This window comes from Tursiops truncatus, chromosome 7 (genome assembly GCF_011762595.2).
Source record: "Tursiops truncatus isolate mTurTru1 chromosome 7, mTurTru1.mat.Y, whole genome shotgun sequence".
Lineage (NCBI taxonomy): Eukaryota > Metazoa > Chordata > Mammalia > Artiodactyla > Delphinidae > Tursiops > Tursiops truncatus.
The window spans coordinates 2,405,171-2,425,661 of NC_047040.1; positions in this window are offsets into that span (position 1 = coordinate 2,405,171).

A 20,491-nucleotide genomic window follows, 5' to 3' on the forward strand; every position below is an offset into this window, starting at 1 on the left:
ACAAACAATCCAGTCCAAAAATGGGCAGAAGACCTAAATAGACATTTCTCCAAAGAAGACATACAGATGGCCAAGAAGCACATGAAAAGCTGCTCAACATCACTAATTATTAGAGAAATGCAAATCAAAAATAGAATGAGGTATCACCTCACACCAGTTAGAATGGGCATCATCAGAAAATCTACAAACAACAAATGCCGGAGAGGGTGGGGAGAAAAGGGAACCCTCTTGCACTGTTGGCGGGAATGTAAATTGATACAGCCACTATGGAGAACAGTATGGAGGTTCCTTAAAAAACTACAAATAGAATTACCATATGATCCAGCAATCACACTACTGGGCATATACCCAGAGAAAACCATAATTCAAAAAGACACATGCACCCCATGTTCATTGCAGTACAATTTACAATAGCCAGGTCATGGAAGCAACCTAAATGCCCATCAACAGACGAATGGATAAAGAAGATGTGGTACATATATACAATGGAATATTACTCAGCCATAAAATGGAATGAAATTGAGTCATTTGTTGAGACATGGAATGACCTAGAGACTGTCATACAGAGTGAAGTAAGTCAGAAAGAGAAAAACAAATATCGCATATTAACGCATGTATGTGGAACCTAGAAAAATGGTACAGATGAACTGGTTTGCAGGGCAGAAGTTGAGACACAGATGTAGAGAACAAACGTATGGACACCAAGGGGGGAAATCTGTGGTGGGGTGGGGATGGTGGTGTGACGAAATGGACGATTGGGATTGACATGTATACACTGATGTGTGTAAAATTGATGACTAATAAGAACCTGCAGTATAAAAAAAAAAAAAACAAAAACTAATACTAAACTTCCTTTGGGTTATTTGAATGGAAATATGTTAATATAAATGTTTCAGACATTACATGAAATTTCTAAAAATCTTATATGTTCTGGTATAATGTTATAAGTCATAATTCTAGTTATTACTTTAAAATGTATATCTCAGAAATAACTAAATTTCCTTGTCAATTGCATTATTATGAACTTTCATCAAATCTTTAACTGTGGTCATTTTTAAATCTTTTGTCATTTACAGATAGTTCTGGGTGTACTCTGATGCTTTCGCAAAAATGTTCCTATAAAAGTGTTTCATCTTCAAGGAATTCATGGCAAAGACTCTGACAAGTACAGGTTTCTGGTAACTGACTCTACTGCTGAACTGAATGAAAAAGCATTTTCAGAACTCTAATGGAAAACTGATGAATTCATAAAAGTGCTAACAAAAGATCAAGATGGAAAAAAAAATTAATTACATGGAACTGAGTGAACTGATGAGGATGATTATAATTTTTGTGACTTTCTGTTTGAATAAAAAAAAATCCCACAAGGACTCAGAGGCAAAAAATTTACAAATCAATTTTCACTGCAAAGTAAAGGAGCTGTTACAGTGGAGGATTGCCGGACTGAATGTCAATATTATGACACATTGTGTGTTTCGTGTTTGGTAATTGCAATCATTGCTGCTTCTGTTGTGGTCACCCATTTACAATGCTTGGTGTCATTTTATTTATCTCTTGTAAAAATAAAATACAGTGTGTGTGGAAAAGAAAAAAAAGCCTCTGCCTAACAAAAGCCTTCCACAAGCCCTTCCTCTGGAGATCCCTCCATGAAATTTCCAAACGACAGAATTATTATGATCTGGGCACTAGTTTTGGGTAGATTAAAGGATAAGTTTATTTCATTAAGGAATAAAATCAATATTGCCTGCTTCCCTGTGAAATAACAAGGGTATCTTTTATTTCTTCAAAAATAAATAAGGAGCATTAAAAAGTAAGGAACATGTTATTTGAAGAAAAACAGTGAACAAATTTTTAAATTGTGAAATGCCAAGTACCTTCAACCTGTCTTCTGATGGGACCTAATGTCACCTGACAAAGAGAGACTGGATTCCCTGGAAGAAACGACTATTTTTATGACACAGGAGTTGAGTGTGGATTCTTTTCCAATAGTGTTTCCCAAACTGAAGTCTTCAGAAAAGCAGATGCTCATAGCGATACTAAGGGAAAAAAAAAAAAACTCTGGCTCTGCTAAGTTTGAGAAATCTTGTTCTTTTCTCTGCGGGACTTATCAGAGGCTTTATTGTGCTAATGAGCATGGAAAAGCTCCAGGAGGGAACTGTGTTTTCAGACATTCGACCCCCAGGATCCTTTGGGTGTGAGTGGTGGTGGTGGATTCCAGGAGACCGTTCATTCAACAGAACAAAGTTTAGGAAATTCCACAGTTCTGCATTCGGCTACTGCCAGTTCCAGAGGGTATCCAAACAAAGCTGTCTCCCAGAATCGGTGGGCATGCCCTGCCCAAGGTTGCTAGAATATTCCAACTCTGCTGCATCTCCTAGGACTCGTGGCTGCACCCGTTCAGAGGTCTCCTGGTAGACCATGGAATCGGGACTGTAGTTACATCACCAGATAGCTCACCTTAAGGGACACAGATTAGGATGCTTTGCTCGCTCTATGGCTCTTCAATTAAAAATAAGAAAAAAATTAAAGGCCATCCTGCCATTAGTTACTTGTGCAGCCATTCACGAGCCACTTAAATTCTCTGAGTCTCAGTACCCTACTCCCACCAGTGCTCTCTACAATCCCAATATAACATCCCACATTTTCACAACTTCTTGAGCACAAAGGATAGATCATAATCAAAAGAAATATAAATATCTAGGTACAATTGGATATATCTCTCTTCTTTAACAGCTTCCAGGCAGCTTTTCCACTGCCATAAGGACATCCATCATTTACTGAGCTGTTCCTAAGATCCAGACATGGGGCTAAACACTTGAAATCCTTACTGAGTGTCCTCAACGACGCTACCACTCTGGCCACAACAGCCTCAGAGTGTTTACCCCAACACAGCCGGTTACCAGCGAGGCGTTGTGTGCATTGCATTCTACTTACTTGTAAGGAACAGAATTGCAGTGCCCTGTTGGGTGCACACTGGGCTGAGTCACCTCATCTCCATGCCCCTAGATTCCAGATGCCGGGGGTCCATAGACTGTGAAATTAGCAAAGGGTCACACACTTGTGAGGGGACAATAATGGACACGTCACCCAGAGCAGCACCGTGCCAGAGGACAGAAAGGTGTTAGGATTTGCAGACGTTTAAAAACTACACAATTGAAATCATCTGCAATGAGTGTGTTTTAAATAAGTCATGTATTCACTGTAAATTTTTTCCTAAATACAAAACAGATTCTGGTATATTGTGTGTCACTGGTCTGAGAGCCCACGTGTAGAACCGTTGGTGAAGTCCCAGTGGGCCTTCCCCCATGATCAGAACTCCCTCTGGCTTCCTGGCCCCAGGGGCTCTGTTTCCAGAAAAGCTTTAGCTGCTGAGCCCACTGTTGGCCATGTCTGCTCACTCAGCTGGACAACTGAATGGAAACTGATTACCTACTTCTTCAGAGCTTATGCACGACATAAGTTCAGACAGAATATGCACGACGCATATGCAACAGGGGAATTTCGTATTTAGAGCTTCCTTATGATGTTCATGTCACGCCATCACATTCTCATGAGATGGAGTCAGAGCAGGGCCAAGCTTTCCGTTAGCTTGGAATCACAGCGTCCGGGCTTTAGAGCTGGAAGTGACAGCAGAGCTCCACCTCTCAGAAGGGTCATTTTACAGATGGGGAGACAGAAGCCACATGGGAGATTCATCTTATCTACAGCTACAGGGGCTGGTTCAGTTAGCGGATTGTGACTCCAGGCCCTCGGATTTCAAGCCCAGTTCCCATATCCGGAGATCACATAAACATGGTCTTCAAACCACATGGGAATCAGATCACAAAACGAGGTTTAAAAATGCTCCAATATGTCTTCTATTTCTTTACAAAGGCAGCGTGTTCATGGAAAATCACCTCCTCAAAAACTATTTTTTTAACCATCCTCATCTGTTTGTGGAAAAACATAGCTCGATGATAAACAATGGAATAAAAACTCTGGAGCAAACCAGAGTTCTTTGTTTGGGTTTCTTCTGCTGTACACAGAGCATTTTCATTCTTGCCACCCTTGTTTCCTGTGTAGTTTAAAACTTTATCCCAATCTGCATGGCTCTGAGCTAAAGATAACTATCGTTTCACACTGAGCGTAGAGCAAACGTGAGAAACTTTCTCTGTCAAGCACCAGATAGGAAATAACCTGGGCTTGAGGACCATCTGGTCTCTGCTGCACCTACTCAACTCTGACCTTCTAGAATGAAAGCAGACAATGAACAAATGGGCATGGCTGTGTGCTAATAAAACTTTATTTAGAAAAGCAGGCAGAGGGCCAAATTTGGCCTACACGTCCGAGTTTCCCAACCTGTTTTATATGATGCCAACGTATTTGAATGGAAAGTTCAGTGAATCTTTGTAGTATCAATGGATGTAACTTGGAATTTTACAAGCATTAATTAAGCACTTTAACAACTTACCGACCTTTTAACATCTTGCCTGAGCGTGCTGTCCCCGTGTGTCATAATCAGTGTACATTTGAGGAAGTTTTTCAAGGTACACTGTCATGAAGAGTTGTAGAGATGCCACCATTCAGGACACTCAAGGTGAAGGGTCAGGGATGAGTGAGCCATGAGTATTTTTCTAGATGTTCTACAAAGTTAATAAGCATGTACAAACACAGCAATAACTATAAAGGTCTAGGGCCAGGAATTTCTTTCTCTCTCATGACCACTTTGTGAAATAATCCTAAGCACTCTTTTTCCACATTAAGAATATTTCCAGTGATCTCTAGAAAGCTCTAGAAAGCTTTGCCCCTGGACTTCTGCAGCGTGGATTTTGAGACGCTCGCGTAACAGCACAGCACAAGACCAGCCATCTGATGCAGACTGCATGTTGGGGAAGATCTCGTCAAAACTTTCTTAAGAAAATTTACCTTCCTGAAACACATGCCACCCTGAACCTGACTGTTCCTTATAGATCTGATGGCATCATTGCAAGGCTTTGTTCCCCTGGGTGCCCTGGGAAGAGCACGAGGGAAAGCCCAGGGGATGAAAGAGCTGCAGACCATCATGGGCATCTAGCCTCTGTCAAATCGGGTAGTTCACTCACCTTTCTGCATCTCCATTCCCTCCTCTACGTGCGGGGGTGAGAACCTTCGCCCCACCTCATCTCCCAGGGTCGTAGGGCGGATGAGACGAGGGAGTGCCGTGAAGGTACATGTAAATGTCTCTTCTTCCTACAGAGAATTCTGTATCTAAATGACAGAAAGATCGAGACAACAGGAAACTCTCACAATGAGCCAGGTTTTACACGTCAAAAAATAAAAAGTTCATTGACAGCCTGAATACACAAATGGACCATGTCCAGGTCATCTGTGACACTAGAACTCCTACCCACAAGCCCTGCAGTGAAGCCCAGGAAGCCAGAACGGCCAGGATTGGCCAACGATTACCCATTTTTTTGCCCTCATTTTTGCTTCCACTGACAATTCAGGACTGGCCAGCAAAAGCCAAATCTGCTCCCCAGTCACCTGGGATGCCCCAGCCATAGTGAGCCCGCCTCCAGCCTCCCCACACCAACACCTCCCTTCAGGGCACACCTGGAGCCATCCTTTTGTCCCCTCCCCCTGCCAGCCTGCGAGTCTCTGCAAGCACAGCGGGCGGGATGTGACCATCCCATCTCGTTGGGGTGGTCTCCATCGATTTCCCCATTATTAAATTCCTCTTCTCAGCTCCTCTTTGCTCGCTAGCCAGCCTTTCACAGATGCCAAAGGCTCGAGTCCTCATGCCGCAATCACCAAGACCTGGCCCCAGGCCCCATCCGCGTCACCAGAGGATCCCTGTGCAGCTTTCTAGCAGGCTGACCTCCAAAGCCCAGACCTGATGCCCAAGGGCCCGCCTCCCGTGTCCCCGCGCTCATGGCTTTCAGTGCTTCCTTGCTTGACCTTCACCTGCTCCCCAACCAGCAAGAGCCTTCCCTGCCCACCCTGAGAGCCCAGAGTCATCTAGAATCAGCCCTGCCAGCCTCACTCAATCACACCTCCACGATGCCGGTAACTCAGACACGGGCTCCCCTGTGCCTGTCTCAGCAACTACGCACGCCGTGGCATGGACTTAATTTACCCCAACTGAGACTAAAAGTTCTGTCCTTTCACTCCAGTATTTTTTAATCCACTTACGTGTCTCCATCCACGGCCCCTCTCCCAGCTCTGCCATCTCTAGCGCCTGACTAAAGAAGCCTTCCTAACCAGACTGACATCCGGGGGGGCGTGGCTTGAGCTGAAGGAAGTCTGCGCGGTGATTAACCAGGTGGAGAGGCAGGGGACAACGTTCTAAGCACAGAACACCAGGGCAGAGTTCCCACGCAGGCTGAGCATGGGTGCACGGGGACCAGAGGGAGCCTGGAAGGGGACACGCCAGGCAAATACAATCCCAAAGAAGCCAAGAGAGCCGTGGTCACATCACAGAAAGTTGACTGAGACCAAAACCATCGTCACAGACAGAGATTATCACAACAGAATGACAAAATGTCTGAGTCACCACAAAGATAACAATTGTAAACTTGTATAAACCTGAAAAAATGACTTCAAAATCTGAAACAAATTTTGACAAATCCACAATTATTGTGGAGGTAATACTATCGTCTCAATAATAGGTCAAGCACAAAGAAATGTTAATCAAAACATAGATGAGAACATAATTAACAAGCTTAATTTAATGGACTTATGTAGAAGTCAAGCTACAGCAGTTAGGAGGATACACTTATTCTAAAGTAAGTGTACAGGACTGCCCTGATGGTCCGGTGGTAAAGAATCCGCCTTGCAATGCAGGGGATGTGAGTTCGATCCCTGGTCAGGGAACTGAGATCCCACGTACCACGGAACAACTAAGCCCACGTGCCACAACTACTGAGCTCTCGTGCCTCAACTAGAGCCCACGCGCCACAAACTACAGAGCCCATGTGCTCTGGAACCCGCACGCCACACCTAGAGAAGAGAAAACCCGCATGCCGCAACGAAGATCCCACGTGCCGCAACTAAGACCTGATGCAGCCAAAAATAAATAATAAATAAATCTTTTAAAAAATTAAAATAAATAAAATAAGTCTACATTAAACTTTTACAAAAAACTTTTTATGATCACATTGTAGGCCACAAGCAAGCTTCAGCAAATTTCAAGAACTATCATTATGCAGACCATATTAGTGGAATACAGTGAGACCGAGTGAGAAACAGGAATTTCTTTACAGCTCATACATTGAGAAAATTTTTTAAAAACTCGTGTAAAATCACAAATCATTTTGGAAGCTTATATACTTAGAATTAAACAATAATGAAAATGCAATTAGCTGGGATGCAGCTAAAGTTGTTCTCTGTCGGAAATTTATAGAAATGACAGATTGAAAATTAATGAACTAGGTGTCCAACTGAGGTTAGATTTTTTTAATAGAATAAATTCAGAGGAAGTAAAGAGAAGGCAATATACAAGATAAAGATGATATACAAATGTAAAGAGAAGATAAATATACCATAGAAAGGACAAATAAAAGCAGAGTTATAAAATAAACAAAAATGTCCAGCTAGATGAGATAGAGAGAAAACAGAAATAAGAGGAATATATAAAGGAACATAGGGAATTCCCTGATGGTCCAGTGGTTAAGTCTCCATGCTTCCACTGCACAGGGAGCCTGGGTTCGATCCCTGGTTGGGGAACTAAGATCCTGCAAGCCATGCTGTGCAGCCAAAAAAAAGAAAAGAAAAGGAAAAAGAGAAAAGGAACATAATTAAATTATGCATACAGCATAACAACTATGAACAACTTACGTAAATAATTTTAGTTAGGAAAAGTTTCTTCTTTATTAATCTCTGAAAAATAATGTTTTTCTATCTGTCAATTTCATCTATTTTTTATCTTATAAGGCCAATGTAACTTTGATATTAAAACTCAGACAATGACAATATGAGAAATGAATACTGGAGTTTACAGAATCTGCATTTATGAACACAATAGAAGAAACGTATAAAAAATAGCAACAAGCCAAAGGCAGCAATGCTTAAAAAGGATAAAACATCACGACTAGGTGTGCCTATTATAAGTATATACATAAATAGTTGCATTTTATCATTTAACTCAACACATTTTAAAGAGAATTTTAAGTTGTTTACATTTCTTGTAATCAAGATGACTAATAATTTTCTACACTTTGTATTATGTCTCCTTTTTTGTGTTTTCTAGTTCTTCCCTTTGTTTTCTCACCGTGTGGATTAGTATTGTATTATTTTTGTCACCTGTAGTTACTTTGAAGAATAGGCACCCTATTTTAAAATCTGTTAAATTGAATATCTATTTACACATTTACTTCTTTAGCAGCAAAAAAAGGCCTTTGACTCTCTTCTGTATGCACAATATGGAACTCGGCATATTTGTTCTTCCTTCTGCCCACAGCTTTAGCTATTATTCTAGAGCTATGTTTATCACACAAACCTGGAATTTTTTGTTTCCTAACTCACTTTTCTATGTGTACTACAATGATATAACCTAAACTCTGAATGTGTAACTCGTGGTATTGCTCGCTGCTAGTCTTTTTTGTGTTAGGTCTACTACTTCTTGATCTTTCTCCTAGTTAGTTGAAGTGTGTCTTTGAGAAATGTTTTTGGGAAGGTGTTTCACGTTTAATCTTGTGAGCCCTTGTCCACCTGAGCCTCCTTCTGTTGCCCTCACCTTGAACAAAATGGCTGCTCTGGGATTCTGAGCGAACCATCCCCTCCCCTCTCCCCAGCACTCAGGGCTGACACCCAGTGCCTGTCTGGCCTCCCAGCTCTATTGACTTCTGTCAGCAGGATGTCTGAACTTATGTAGAGGAGTGGAAACAGATGTGAAGGTTCTGAGATCCAGTGGGAGCCTCCTAAGGAGGTGATCACCTCCCCGCTTTTCAGACCAGAAAAGCTCTCAATCCCAAGTTAGATCCTGGAAGAAGGAGTAAGTGAGCCCAGATGGTCCCTGGCCAACCCTGTTGTCATCCCTGTGCTATGGTTCAGAGAAAGGAGAGATGCTCTAAAGAACAAGATGTGTGGGAAAGTATGTGCTTAAGGTGAAATTCAGTAACCAAAAAAAAAAAGCATGAACCAAAATCAAGATGACCAAAAAAGGAGAGTCCATGTATAACGTAGAATATTAGGCTGCATTAAAAATCATGTTGTAGAAAAAGACTTAACCCAAAATCTTAATGTTGATTGGGAGTTGTTTTCACTGGGAATTAATTTAGCTTTAATTTAGGAGCTAAAGTACATAATTCTTTACACATTTAATGAAAAACAAAGAATACAAAGCCATGTTACTGTGAAATTTTATTCTTACATATAAAAATGTATATCATAAAGACATGGAAAACTTCAAGAAAAAAAATAACATAGAGTTAATAGTGGTTTGAGGGACTATGGGTGAATTATATTTCCTTCTTTTTGATTAATTGTACTTTCTTATTTCTACAATAAACATGTTTTCCTTTATAAAAAAAAAGTTTTCTTCTGTTGATTAGTAACTTTAATTATATCTGCAAAGTCTTTCCACAACAGTACCTAAATTACTGTTTAATTAGGTTATCTCTATGATGAGAATAAGAATTTTAGGGAGACTTCATTAGAATTCTACCTAACACACATACATGAAAAAAATTCACTCGATTTCACTCATAAGGGAAATACAAATTAAGCATATACTGAGATACCATTTTTTGCCACTACATAAGCAAAGATCAAATAGTATAACATACTGATAAAGAAGAGGGGTAACAGGAACTTGTATATATTGTCAGAAGGAGAAAAATGAGTTATTTTAAAAATGAGATTATGAAATAGAATTACCATGTAATTTCTAGGTATATAGATGAATTATAAGTAGAGTCATAAAAATATAATCAGATGTCAGAGGAAGAACCAAATATCATATATGATTATAACTTACGAATGTTAGAATGCAAAATAAAGATAACTATGCTATCTCAGTGCCAAATAACATAACATTAAAATATTTAAAGTGTAAGCTCTTCATAGCACAAGGAGAAACTGACAAAACATGATTGTAGTGGAAGACATTAATAAGGATCTTACAAGTCAAAATCAAATCTTCAATAAGGGTATTGAGGATATAAATGATACAAATAAGAAGGCTGCTTTAATAGATGGATTAAGATTTGCATCTTTTAAGCATGAAATACATATTATTTTTTGCAAACTCGTGAAGCATTCACAAAAATATATCATATATCAAACAATGAATAATACCTTGATGGATTTAAAAGGGATACAGGAAGCCCATTACCCTGATACAAAATTCAGACAAAACCACTACAAGAAAAGAGAACAAGAAAAGGATATATACTAATATCCATTATGAACATTGATGTCAAATCCTCAATAAAATACCAGCAAATTGAAATCAGCAGCATATTAAAAGAACTATACGCCATGACCAAGTGGGATTTATTCCTGAAAGGCAAGGATGGTTGCATTGATCAAAGTATTGCATTGATCAATGTAATACTCCATATTAACAGGATGAAGGGGAAAAAAACACATGATCACTTCAACTTGGCACAGAAAAAGCATTTGACAAAATTCAACACACTTTTATGATAAAAACACTCAACAAACTAGGAATAAAAGGAAATTCTACCTCAACATGATAAAGGCAACAAACGAAACCCAAAATAAACAACATACTCAATGGTAAAAGACTGAAAGCTTTTCCTCTAAGATCAGTAAACAGGCAAGGATACCTGCTTTCACCACTTCTATTCAACATAGTACTGGAAGTTCTAACAAGAGCAATTAGGCAAGAAAAAGAAATAAAAGACATCCAAATTAAAAAGGAAGAAGTAAAAGTATCTCTTTTCACAGATGATATAATCTTAAATGTAGAAAACTCTAAAGATTACACACCAAATAAATTGTTAGAACTAATAAATGAGTTCAGCAAAGTAGCGGGTACAAAGTCAACAAACAAATCAACTGCATTTCTACGCGCTAAGAATGAACAATCTGAAAAAGAAATTAAGAAAATAATTCTGTTTACAATAGCATCCAAAAGAATAAAATACTTAAGAATTAACTAAACCTGGGTGACAACGGACTTTATATATACAATGAAAACTGCAAAACATTGTTGAAAGAAATTAAAGAAGATATAAATAAATGAAAACACAGCCCATGTTCATGGATTGGAAGAGTTAATATTGTTAAGATATCAACACTACCCAAAGCAATCTAGAGATTCAATGCAATCCCCATCAAAATCCCAATGACATTTTTTTGCAGATATAGAAAAACCCATCCAAAAATTTATATGAAATCTCAAGGGATCCCAGATAACCAAAACAATCTTGAAAAAGAAGAACACAGCTGGAGGACTCACACTTGTGATTTCAAAACTACTATAAGACTGCAATAATCAAAACAATGTGGCGCTAGCACAAAGACAGAATAAAGACAAATGGAATAGAATGGGGAATCCAGAAATTAACTCTCATATATGCAATCAAATAATTTTTGACAAGAATGCTAAGACCAGTCAATGAGGAAGGACAGTATTTTCAACAAATGATGTTGAGAAAACTGAATATCCACATGCAAAAGAATGAAGTTGGACCCTTACCTAACACCATGTAAAAAATTAACTCAAAGACCTAAATGTAAGACTAAAACTATAAAACTCATAGAAGAAAACAGGGGAAAATCTTCATGACACTGAATTTGGCAATGATTTCTTGGCTATGATACCAAAGCCAAAGGCAACAAAAGGAAAAAAAATAGACAAATTGGACTTCATGGAAATTTTAAAATTTTACGCATCAAAAACACTATCAAGAGAGTAAAAATGTAGCCCACAGAGTGGGAAAAAATATTTGCAGATCATATATCTGATAAGGGGTTGATATCCAAAAAATTTATAGAACTCCTGAAACTCAACAAAAAAAACCAAAAACCTGATTCAACAATGGCAAAGGACTTGAACAGACATTTTTTTTAAGAAGATATACAAACGGCCAGTAAGCACATGAAAAGTTCAACATCAATAATCATTAAGGAAATGCAAATCAAAACTACAATGACATATCACTTCACACCCATTAGGATGGCTATTACCACAAAAAACAGAAAATAACAAGTGTTGATAAGGATATAGAGAAATTGAAACACTTGTGCACTATTGGTAGGCATGTAAAATGATGCAGCCACTGTGGAAAACAGTATGGTGCTTCCTCAAAAAATTAAAAATAGAATTACCTTATGATCCAGCAATTATACTTTTGAGTATATACCCAAAAGAATTGAAAGCAGGATTCCAAAGAGATATTTGTACATCCATGTTCAGAGCAGCATTATTCACAATAGCTAAAACGTGGAAGCAACTCAAGTGTCCATCAATGGAAGAATAAACCAAATGTGGTCCATACATACAATGGGCTATTATTCAGCCTTAAAAAGAAAGGAAACTGACACATGTTACAGCATAAATGAACCTTGAGGACGTTGTGCTAAGTGAAATAAGCCAGTCACAAAAAGACAAATACTGTACGATTGCACTTACATAAGGTATTTAGAGTAGACAGAACCATAGAGACAGAAGCAGAATCATGGTTGCCAGGGGCTGGAGGGAAGGGGGGAATGGGGAGTTATTGTTTAGTGAGAACAGAGTTTCAATTTTATAAGATGAAGAGTGTTCTGGAGATGAATGGTGGCGATGGTTGCACAACATTATGAATGTATTTAATACCGCTGAACTGTACACTTAAATACAGTTAAGACAGTAAATTTTACATTATGTGTATTTTACCACAATAAAAAAAATTGGAGGAAAAAGGAGATGACACAGGTTATATTATTAAACAGTGACTTGTAGAATTACAAATAAATAAAAATTTGTAACAGAATCACAAATAAATAGAAATTTACAAAATTAAACCACTTGAAAATAATATATACATACATACAACACATGGTTGATTAATAAATAAAATAATTAAATATTTGACTAAAGAAGAAATAGCCATCACAAATGCAGAGTATTATTTTTTTATAAATTTATTTTATTTATTTATTTATTTATTTTTGGCTGCTTTGGGTCTTTGTTGCTGTGCGCGGGCTTTTCTCTGGTTGTGGCGAGCAGGGGCTATTCTTCGTTATGGAGCATGGGTTATAGGCGCACGGGCTTCAGTAGTTGTGGCTCACGGGCTCTAGAGCACAGGCTCAGTAGTTGTGGCACACGGGCTTAGTTGCTCCACAGCATGTGGGATCTTCCCGGACCAGGGCTTGCTTGAAACAGTGTCCCCTGCATTGACAGGCAGATTCTTAACCACTGCACCACCAGGGAAGCCCCCCAGACTATTTTAAAAAGTAATTATAATTAGAATACTACATATCAGAGTGTATGGCATGTGCCCAAAACTGTACTCACAAAACAATCCAAGTCTTAAAATATTTTGTTTGTTCTTATTGTCATTTTTATTAATGGCTACCATCTATAGAATGTTTATGTTCCAAGTACAGTGATAAGCATTATGTGTGCGTTATCTGATTTAATTATTTCCCAAATCTTACCAGATGTTAACTTACTAGCATGAAGGTGAATGGGGGAAGTCTCCAAATCAAGGAGCTAGTAAAAGGGTATCAAAATATCCTTAAGGAATACATACAGAACATATGAAGGGACTTCCCAGGTGGTCCAGTGGTTAAGACTGCATGCTCCCAAAGCAGGGGGCCCAGGTTCAATCCCTGGTCAGGGAACTAGATCCCACATGCTGCAACTAAAGATCCCGCATGCCTCAGAGAAGATCCCACATGCAGCAACTAAGAAGCAGCACAGCCAAATAAATAAATAAATAAATAAAACATATGAAAAGAAACAACTAAGATGGAAAACAGGAAATAATGAATGAGTAAAGAAAAAAACTTGATTAATAAATCCAACAGTTGGTTCTCTGAAAAGATGAAAAAATAAGTAAACCAAAGAGAATCCTATTTATTGAGAAAGAATACACACCACTGGGATTTATCAAAGGGATATAAAAGATATAGTGGAAATTTTAAAATATTAACAAGTGTTATAATACCGTATTAGGAAACAAGAATGTCAAACAGAAACTTCTCTAAAATAACAAATTGCTGACACTGGTTCTATAAAAGAGAGATAATTTGTAAGATTTAGGGGCCTAATAAATACACTATTGTTTCCCCCTAGGATTCAGAACCGATTAAAAGATAGAGAGAGGGGCAAGACAGGCAGATGTCAAGCACAACATCAGTGTCAACACTGATACACCAGCGAGGACAGTTAGCTTCGCAGCCCAAAGGACTTCCTGACACCCCTTCACACGCCCTCCCCCACGTCTTCCCTCAGGCAGCCCAGCTGAGGGTGCTGTCACCAGGATTGTCACCCTGCCCTCATCTGGAGGAGACAGGGAATGAACACCAGTGCTTGGAGCCCCATCGTAGACTAGAAGAGGGTTGGACTGGTAGGTGTCCACCTCCCCGCCCCAGCCTGAAAGCCCTCCTCCCCCCGGGGAATGTGAGCGAGGGAGGAATGGGAGTTGCCCGGACTCCTCCACCTGGGCATGGAGCCTGTGAAAGGAAGATGCCCTCTCTCCCTCTCTCCGGCAGTTTGGGCAGAACAATGAAGAACAAAGAAACTGAGAAGAAAAAACAGGTCAAAATCCTACCTCCAAAAGTACCTCGTGAAGATGGTCTTACTGGAAAATTATTTCAAGTTTCAAATCACACATAACTCCTGTGTTAAATAGTCATTCCGAATATAGTAAAAAAATTAAAATTAAAATAATGGAAATGTTTACAATTCATTTCAGAAGCAAACATAATTCTTTCTCCAGATTTCTCTTAGAAACATACATGCCAAATTCCTATATAAAGAACTAGGAAATGAAGACCAGTGGTCTAGACCAGACAAAGAATACACTTTCACAAAGTAGAGATTATTCCAGGAATGCAATATAAGAAATCTATGAATATAACTCATGTCAATTGATAAAAGGATAAAAACCATATGATCATCTTAATAGATGCCAAAAAGGCTTTGGATAAAATGTAATATGCATTCCTCATTTTATGTGTGCACACACACACACACACACACACACACTCCAAGACTGGGGTTACCTGCAAGCAGGAAAGATTGCATTTTATCCCCTGGTTAGACTACTCTTAGAATATGAGGCTCTGGTCTGTTCATATCTGTTCGTATCAGAGAGCTGGCCGTGAGAAAGAGGGATAGAGAGGAGCAGTGCAGCAAGAACGTGAACCCCCAAGTCAAGAGCTGCCTTACCAGGACTCACCCAGAGGGAAGCCTGCTGGTAAGAGGAGGTGAAAGAGGTGGGGTTTGCCAGAGAAAATACAGGACACCCCGTTAAATTTGAATTTTAGGTAAACAACAGTAAGGGTTTACTGTAAGTATGTCCCAAACATTCCATGGGATATACTTACACTAAAAAAAATTTTTTTTGTCTGAAATTCAAATTTAACTGGGTATTTTGTATTTTCATTTGCTAAATCTAGCAATCCTACTAAGAGCCAGAACTGCACTCCCATGTCAGAAAACGATGCAGCACAGCAGGCCAGAGAGTGCCCAAGCACACATAAATACTCAGCAAGGTGAGAAAAGCCAGCATTTGTTCACAGTCAAAAGGGATATCAATGACTAATGTAAGCCAGTGAGGCAGCCATAGCCTAAAGGATAGATTGCAATCAGATCTCTGCGTAGGGAAGCAACACCTGTACCTTGCTGTCCCTTCCCCCACACTCCTGAAAGCATAGAGTCCAAGCTGCTCCATGGATACTCCGGGCTTGGGACACAGAGTAAAAGGTCGTGCCAGGTCCTCTCCTCACTTCTAGGCCTTCAGGTCACAGAATGAGGGATGGGGGAGCTTTAAATAGGACTCGAGCTTGGTTGGAGTTTAATAACCAAAACTGACCAGGAAGTTGTAGAATCTGCCCAAGATGTCATTGAGATATAGGCTGTCATTCAACTTGAGTAGAGAAAAATAAAGTCTTTTCTAATTTAACCCAACAGCCAATATCTTGATTAATGATGAAATACTAGAGCTATTCCTATTGTAATAAAAAAAGAAGCTACATCCATTGTTTTATTAAATAAGAATTAAATATTAGTAAATATTAAATATAGAACTGCTAGCCAATGCAGTTAGAAAGGAAAAAGAAATAGGAAATAGTATATTGGAAAGGAGGTAGCAATTATTATGATTTTCAAATGATACATTTTTCTAACTGAAAAATTATAAAAATGAGAGTTCAGTAAGGTGCCAAAATAAATATGTAAAATCAACAAGTTTCTTCTCTACACTGACGTCTGTGGACCACTAGGGGGCAACCAAATGTATTCTCAAGAGTCAAAGATTCATCTACAAGTGTCAGAGGGATGAAATATTTGGAAATGTATTTGCGTGCGTTCTTCTCTTGCATGTCTAGGTATCTCATCTCTTCCTTAGTCAAGAGCATTCCCTGACCTGGAAAAGAAGGGATAGGGCTTAGGATTATTATAGTAGGAAAGCAAATTTTTTAATAAAGATATAACATTCATCTTCTACTTGAAAAATAGGAATTTGGTATCTCAGCAGGAAAGCAAGACTTTGTTGAGACAGAAAAAGCATTTCCTGAATAGATCTCCCACTTCAGGTACTCAAGAGGCAATCTATCCAGTATCATAATAGTTCTATATAAATGAGACCCTACCCCACCGGGAGAAAGGAGAACTCCCCCGCTCCTGACAGGAGGAGAATTGCAGGTTGGAGAATGAAGAGAAAAGGAGAGGAAATGGGTGGGCAACAAATGGACAGGAACTCCAGCATGAAGAGGAGTATGTCTGGAGCTGAGGGAAATGCCAGCAGCAAGGAGCTTCTGCCTGCCTTCCTGCTTGGAACCCCAGAAGAAGAAGCCCCGCACACTGGCCATCATAAGTGGCCATGTCTTTGTAAGTCAAGCATGATGACTATGCCACCAAAGACACCCAGAACCCCTGCATGCCTTGCGGAGGCCAACGGGAGAGTACTGCATTCAGAGCCAGTGGCTGCCACTGGGGGGTGGGCCGGGGCTGCCTGACCCTGCAGCAAAGTTTACAAAGGAGTCCAGGGCAGTTGTATGAGGGGCCAATGCAGAGGGTCTCTAAGGTGCAGCAGCCAGGGTGGGTCACGTAGCAAAGGGCAATGGCAGCGACCACCAGGAACACGGCCCAGCCCAAGAAGCAGACCAGCACTGATCCCCACCACAGTGGCTAGAAACACACACCAGCAACGCCTCATGGGGGCCAATCCAGGAAGCAGAGGGGCCACTCTGCAGAAGAGGCCAGCAAGGCTCTGGGGATCTCCAAGGACCAGCCACACACCTGCCCCCAATCCCTGATGCCAACTCAAGGCAAGCAGGGCAGGGGTGAGGATGCTCTAAGATGCAGCGTCTGCCTAAGTCATCCAAGGAGAAGCTGGGAAATAGTTGGAATTATTGCAGAATGCTCTATCGCTCTCCCCTGCAACCCAGTGTTGTTGTGTGGGAGTGGTGAAAGAAGAAATAAACGTTTTGTTTGCACGTTAGTGTGTTATATGAGTGAATTCACAACTCTATTCAAAATAATGTTTTGTGTTGTTCATTTGAATTATACTCCAGGAAAAGGTTAATACAAGCATATCCGGAGTCACATGGATAGCTTCATGTGAACCAAGCAATGCCATGTGAGCTCAGTGCCTACATTTGTTTGGGTGTGAAAACCACATTGGCACTAAGAACTTTAATGTTTTTAATTGAGGTATAGTTGACACATACTAGTGTATTAGTTTCAGGTATACTTCAATCATTTTAGATAACAGAAAATAAGAGAGGGAAATTAATACTTATACATGTATTCTCTCAACAGATATTTGGCAAACACACGCCAGGCACTGTACTAAGTGCTTGGGATCCAACAATAGTGAGGGAGATGGGTGGGCAGGATAGATATACATGCACATACATACAGAGCTTAGGTGGATGGGTGATAGATGTTAGATGATAGATAGATAGATGATAGATAGATTGATAGATGATAGATAGATGATAGATAGATAGATGATAGATAGATAGATGATAGATAGATGATAGATAGATAGATGATAGATAGATAGATGATAGATAGATGATAGATAGATAGATGATAGACAGATGATAGATAGATGATAGATAGATGATAGATAGATAGATGATAGATAGATGATAGATAGATGATAGATAGATGATAGATAGATAGATGATAGATAGATAGATGATAGATAGATGATAGATAGATAGATGATAGATAGATAGATAGATGATAGATAGATGATAGATAGATAGATGATAGATAGATGATAGATAGATGATAGATAGATAGATGATAGATAGATTGATAGATGATAGATAGATAGATGATAGATAGATTGATAGATGATAGATAGATGATAGATAGATGATAGATAGATAGATGATAGATAGATAGATGATAGATAGATGATAGATAGATAGATGATAGATAGATAGATGATAGATAGATGATAGATAGATAGATAGATGATAGATAGATGATAGATAGATGATAGATAGATAGATGATAGATAGATGATAGATAGATGATAGATAGATAGATAGATGATAGATAGATAGATGATAGATAGATGATAGATAGATAGATAGATGATAGATAGATTGATAGGTAGATAGATGATAGATAGATTGATAGATAGATAGATGATAGATAGATGATAGATAGATAGATGATAGATAGATAGATGATAGATAGATGATAGATAGATAGATGATAGATAGATGATAGATAGATGATAGATAGATGATAGATAGATAGATGATAGATAGATAGATGATAGATAGATGATAGATAGATGATAGATAGATGATAGATAGATAGATGATAGATAGATAGATGATAGATAGATGATAGATAGATAGATGATAGATAGATAGATAGATGATAGATAGATGATAGATAGATAGATGATAGATAGATGATAGATAGATGATAGATAGATAGATGATAGATAGATTGATAGATGATAGATAGATAGATGATAGATAGATTGATAGATGATAGATAGATGATAGATAGATGATAGATAGATAGATGATAGATAGATAGATGATAGATAGATGATAGATAGATGATAGATAGATAGATGATAGATAGATGATAGATAGATAGATAGATGATAGATAGATGATAGATAGATAGATGATAGATAGATGATAGATAGATGATAGATAGATGATAGATAGATAGATAGATGATAGATAGATAGATGATAGATAGATAGATGATAGATAGATGATAGATAGATAGATAGATGATAGATAGATTGATAGATAGATAGATGATAGATAGATTGATAGATAGATAGATGATAGATAGATGATAGATAGATAGATGATAGATAGATGATAGATAGATAGATGATAGATAGATGATAGATAGATAGATGATAGATTGATAGATAGATGATAGATAGATAGATGATAGATGATAGATAGATTGATAGATAGATGATAGATAGATAGATGATAGATAGATGATAGATAGATGATAGATAGATAGATGATAGATAGATAGATGATAGATAGATGATAGATAGATGATAGATAGATAGATGATAGATAGATGATAGATAGATGATAGATAGATGATAGATGATAGATAGATAGATAGATAGATGATAGATAGATGATAGATAGATAGATGATAGATAGATAGATGATAGATAGATAGATGATAGATAGATGATAGATAGATGATAGATAGATGATAGATAGATAGATGATAGATAGATTGATAGATAGATGATAGATAGATAGATGATAGATAGATTGATAGATAGATGATAGATGATAGATAGATGATAGATAGATGACAGATAGATAGATAGATAGACGATAGAATAAATAGGGACCAAGGAATATAGATACATAGTTAGACACATAAAGTACATAGAAACTTCTATACATATATTCTATGCTCAGTTTTGATAAGCGTATGTAAAAATCCGAGTGGAATCACCCTACTAAGGATTTCCAGTGCAGGAATTGGAGAAAGTTGGGTTTCTTCATTTTACCTCAGATATTTTACACTAGGTGGTCAGGGCAGTGCACTGGGATAAAGTGACGTTTGAGCAGGGTTGATGAGGAAAGGAGGGCATGAGCTGAGCGGATCTACCTGGCGTTGTGGGCAAGCCGCACGCACCAGTCCTGTGGAGCACACTTCACAGGGCAAACCCCAAAGACAGGGAGACCTGCAGGTGTGCAGCTCCCTGCACAGGAATCTGGCGACGATAGGGATCTGGAAGTGCCAGGCGTGAGGATCAGGGAGAGGGAGCCTGACAGGTGGACTACATGAATTTTCCTGATAACAAAGTGGCAGCCCACCTTGGTGGGATCAAGGGCAAGGATACAGCCGCAATGTGATGGCCCAGCACTGATCATGAGG